The following is a 6,000-nucleotide window of genomic DNA, read 5'->3' on the forward strand; positions in this document are numbered from 1 at the left end:
CGAGGGCTTTGAAGTGACATTACTGTCGTTAAAATACATTGATTAAATATGATTTAGTCCATGTGTGGATAAATGGGCGAATAATGTATCGATTCAGCGACCCGGCCCGCCAAGTACTTGATTTTCCTATATCCGGCCCACCGACTGCAGAAGTTGCCCGTCCCTGAATCAAACTATAGTACGTTAGTAATCAATTTGATGTAGTATATTGACATGATAACGATGCCACACGGTCCATCACACGAAACTTCGTTGCAAAAATAACAATTTTGTTTATTCTGCAGGGTCATAATAGCGTCCTTTAGTATATTATTACATCTGGTCGCAACATACTTGTCTTCTTTTTCCTGAAATATTCCTGAATACTGAAAATTATTAGGTAAAAGTAGAACTGTCCAAAGTAATAGCTAATACAGTAAAGAGTAAAAGTAGGCAATACTTACTTTTTTACCTCGCAAAAGTAGTAGTTCGTTAACCTGTTACTGGAAGTGAAAAATATAATCGTCGTTCGAAATATGTAGTCGTATAAATTGTCGAATTATCGGAATAGTCATTGATCCAACTCCTGTAGTAGTAGTGGTGATCTGAGTTGGATCAATTACAATAATTCAGTTTAATTACATTTGCAATTACAATTACTTTATTGAATGTTTAAATTACATTACAATTACAATTACTGTTAAACCATAATGTCCTATCTGGTGTCGACACAATCAAATCTCACGCCTCGGTGAAATTGATTCACGTCACAATTTCCATTAGGCTACAGGCATTTTGACGGTCATTTCTGACCAGCTTGCCAAGCATTAAATTTGGTGAAACGGGTATCAATCGAAAGCTGACTAGTGACTATGCACTGATTACGAAAATATAAGTTTTATTCCGCTCGTTACCCTGGAACTCCCACAATCAGCCTCGAATTTTGAATTGTCATGGAGATTGGCATTGGGACGTAACAATGCTGTCTCGGTCTTTTGCTCTTGAGCTACTCTATCGTTGCATGTAGCATAAATCTGCCCAAAGTTAATATCGTTTAGGAAAACATGAACTTACTTCAAAATTCCGGGCATATTTTAGAAATTCCTCCCAAACGGTCAATTCCGGACATGTCCGGGAAATCCCGGACGTATGGCAGCCCTAGCTTATCGTCACCCAATTCTGATTACATTGACGAATAAATGTACATCCCTATTCCCATGCCGATTTCACTCGTCTGGACGATGTCAGTGGCAATAACATATTCTTTATATCTGACGAACTGTTGAGCTACTTTTTCATCATACACGACATTATTAACTTCACGGCAATTTACCAAAAGCGAAATGTAAATTATTAACAAAGTCTTCTAAAACGTACATTGTCTCAGACAATGATGCTCTGTCTCAGCCAACGATGCTCTTCAACGTACGATGTGTTGCCGACACTTTTATTTTCATGAAAAGCGTTGACTGAATTAATTTGTAGTTAGTAATTTGAAATTTGCATGACATATATGGTACTTGCTCGAAAACCCAGGGAAGCCAAATTATAACATACCAACTTTATAGAACGGTAATATCTCTCTCTTGGAACTTTCACGCTATCAGCAAAAAACTCTAGTTACAGTATAGCGCATTGACGTATTGCCAGGCTAAGTAAAGACAATTGTATAGCAAGACAGTAACCATTCTAACCAATTATCAAGAGATTATATTGTCATCCGATGGAGACTCACACAATGTACAATGCGATAAGACACCATGCGATGTAATTATTAACAATTAGGAGGCTGTCGAACGACGCGCAGTTGCGGTTTCGTAAACTGACATCCACCTCGGCCTAGTGCTCAATGTCGCAGTTTATTTTCAATGTTGATAATTTTGCCACCCTAAATACATATTCGTCCCCTGTCCTAATAGTATATATACTTCATTCAGAGTCATTTGTGTTTCAGAGAGAGCACCAATTTTTATTGGGGGGGGGGGGCGCAAGAGGTGGAGGGAAGAATCGGGAAGGAGGAACTTGCATTAAAGACATCGAGCTGACTATGTCGCGATGGACCAGCTCGTTATCCACTTATTAATTATATCTATTTTGTTCATTTTACAATTATGTAACCAATAGAGTTTTTCAAAGTTTCACTTCTCGACCAAAATAATTGTCAAAGCGGGACACTTCGTGCTCGTGCTCGTATATTCCGCGCTTGTATGTTTTATGGCGTTATGTAATTTAACGGATTTAAACGAAACTGTGTTTCCACTAAGCAGTAGGTTGTATGATCTTTTTTTTCTCTTGTAAGGATATATTCGCAAGATAGAGTGGGATAGCGGGGATAGAATAGGGATAGGGATTAGAGCAGTGATTCCCAACCTTTTTCCACCAACGTACCACTTCGAGGCTTTATGCAGTGCTTGCGTACCACCTATATGTTACGCGCGCCGTAAAAGAGGGTCAAAAAGATTTCCATCATTTATGGCATCATAATCACGTATTTGACTTGTGTGGGGTGTAATAACTATAGGGCGTTTTTTTTTGCGTAAAAACGGAAGATTTTGACCTGAAAAATTAAAATTTTGACATATTTTGACCAAAAACTTAATTTTGTCAAACTTTGACCTCACGTATGCAAATTAGGTGTATACGCCCAAATAATGTTAAAATTGTGCTACTTATATTCATTTCTGGTTAGGGGTCCTTAAGAGGTAGTTTGACCTGAAAAAGCGTTTTTGACTTAAAAATTTGACTCACTTGAAAAAAAGCTATATTTCAACGATATCTGGCCCTATGAAAAATCACAAGAGTTACACCACGTATTATGGTAGAGTTAATTAAAATTTGTTGTACTACAACAACCAAAGATGCTGTCCTACATTCTCGGGTAGAAAGTGTCTGTCCTTACTAAGTAGCTTGCCAAGCATCGAGAAAGAACGTTCAACAGCACCAGTTGTTGGCTGAAAACAATGAAGTTGTGCGTACACTGCTGGTGACTAGGGCTGGGCAAAATCGAGTACCTGAGTGATTCGATTCTGAATCACGTAAAATGCTTCGAGTCGAGTCGAGTAATCGAGTATCACTCATTATGACGTCATAGCAGAATATTATTTGTCAAAGTTCAAATATGTACCTTTTAAGCGACCACAAAGAATATAATGCCTGTTATCCATCATAATAAGGATACTTTGTTATTTTTTCGACCATACCGATTTGAATGCATTTGGTGACAATATTGTGGGATGATCATGACTTCGGAAATGTGCTATTTCCAGTTACGTTCGTAGCTTTGTACTTCATGTTTCGTATGCTACGATACGGCCAATCATGGTTTCAAGGCTTCAACAGTGAAATTAGCATAAACTCGTTGATCGTTGATAAACTCCTCGTTGATAAATCAACTTTCAGTGGTGAGGAGCGTATAATTTCAGTACTCGAAATAATCGTCTTTTACTACTCGACTCGAATCATTAAAATTAATACTCGATTCAGATTCGAGTACTCGAATCATTGTGCCCAGCCCTACTGGTGACACACCATATTCCTTCATTCGCACAATGTTGTCCACATCAGTGGTTCTCAACCGCCGGTCCGCGGACCAGTGCCGGTCCGCGACGACATTCCTGCCGGTCCGTGAAGAATATTAAAATTTTATACTTTAATTTCAAGATGAAGTGTTGTAGGCTTGTCCTTTGATGAAATAAATAAAACATCTAATTTTAAACTGATTTAAAACTTCGTGAGGTAACATTAGGGCAGGGCCGGCCAACCCGTGGCCCGCGGGTCACATCTGGCCCGCGAGAAGGTTTTCAGTGGCCCGCGAGGTAATTTCCGAAATTTCTAATATCATCAAAAATGGATTGCACAGATTGTAAACTTGCAAGGCCAACCAAAAATTTGATTAGTCTGGCCGCAACACTTGAGATGTAAAGACTGAAATATCAGTTCCGACGCATTGACAGATCCATCAGCCATTCACATATTGGTAGATATTCGTACACTACAATAAAGCAGAATAATTTGCGATAAATTTATCAAAGTTAAAAATTTTCTACAAGCTTAGCGCAATATGTTGTCACTGGATTTCTTGTTTTTAATATTGCTGCCCTTTTGCCAAAATGGAAGAACACCTAATGTATCGATTGAGTCTAACTATATTCGCGATTACGAGACAAAGTGTCGTTCAGCATATGCGACTTCGCGTTTGCGCTCGCAGTAAGACTGTCGACTATGAAACCTAGGCACGATATGATTGACGCATGTTGGTCGCAGCTTTCGATATCGATATGTCCATGCGCCGAATAGTCCAGTCCTCGCAAACTTAGCCCAGCGATATACAGCAGGCCCACAACATAGTCAAGTGACAATATTATTGACCTATGAACTTCAGAAAAGTTTCGCACTTCGCGCGGATAGTGGCCCGCGCAAAAGTTCGTCAATCGAATGTGGCCCTTTGGCTAAAAAGGTTGGCCAGCCCTGCATTAGGGCCAGAAACATGTTCGATTTGACTTATACTACAAGACGTTTCATTTGACGACATGCGAGCGACAAATACAGAACAGATACGAGCTCACTCATCGCTAAGCAGCGCAGATTGATCATTGGTTTTCGATTCTTTTATTTTGTGCAGGACCGTAACTGGGGCACCCCAAACCGCCCAATTGGAGAGAGGCCGAGCTTGAAAGGGACCCAAAATTATTTCGCAAACGAATATAAATCATAGCGTTTTATTTGAAACTTTCTCCAACATTTTTCAATTTGTTTTCGGGCTTTGCACGATTTAGTGTCCCTAAATGTATTGCTTAGGTGCCCTTCTCCGAGAAATACGCATGATTTATAGGCATTTCGGCGTCATTCATTGCCGCACCACGACGTATCCACACATAATGAAGTTTAGGTTAACATATGGGACTCCGAAATTTGGGCCTAAAATTCAGTCGTGAATGATTGAATTTTCACCATTGTCGCGATGAGCTACGTAAACTCTCTGCTTACGGTGAGTAGAGTGGATGTGATCACAAGTACAGGTGAAAACATCCACCCACGTCTAGGGTCTTGGGGCGAAGCCCCCGGAAGTTTGGCTTATCGCCCTGTGGGGGCCCCAAGATCAACGTTTTTGGTTGTGGGCGGACGAACTGCTTTTTCGGCCCGGATTTGCGGATTGCCGGTATAGCTGCTGTAATGTGTTTTATTGCGGCACGCACTGTATTCGCTGTTGCCGGAGTAGCCTGCGTCTGGTGGCAGTGGGCTATAAGCAAGGTAGCACGACAAGGTGCTTGGTTCGACTCCGATATGCTTCTTCTTTTGATATTGTCGGTCGGTATTGAGTTGGCGTGGCCGTTTAAACCCGCGGCCTTTAGCGCGAAAGACTGTAAACGACTTTCAGCGGTAGCACGTTTATCTGGACAAGACAATTTTACCTCGATTTGGCAGACTCACTACCATAAAATCACATGGAAGCCATCATGAATATTATTATATACGATCAAAACACTCCAAATGTCACTCTCTAGCATCATATTATTGGCAAAAACGGTTGCACATTTTACATTTTGGCTTCATTTCAATTTTGACAGTTCACCGGTCCGCCAGACATTTTTTGAAATTTTACCAGTCCGCGAGGCGAAAAAGGTTGGTATGACATTGTTATCGGATGTGATGACATTCGATCTGCATCAAAATTACCGGCTATGATAATGTCTGTGGATCGAAGGCTTACTCCCCGATGTTTGTATACCAACACATTGCATGCAATGTCACACACCTCCATTTACGCGTATACTGATGTTGGCAAACAAGCGCGACGTATGTCTGGATGGTATTTTTTCGTGGAAACACAGGGTGTAACATGTTTACTTTGAATATTGTCCATTGGTTTATCGATTCAGAGTTGATATCCAGATCCGGTTACATACTTTATCAGGGTTTCCGATTTCAAACTGAATGTCGAAACATACATTAACCAATAAAGACACAATATAGTAAACATGCGGGGGGGAACTCGACCTGGAATTGTTATCGCGATGGGTG

The sequence above is a fragment of the Botryllus schlosseri genome, chromosome 14, assembly GCF_051294905.1.
Source record: "Botryllus schlosseri isolate E-star chromosome 14, Bs_hap1, whole genome shotgun sequence".
NCBI classification, from domain to species: Eukaryota; Metazoa; Chordata; class Ascidiacea; order Stolidobranchia; family Styelidae; genus Botryllus; species Botryllus schlosseri.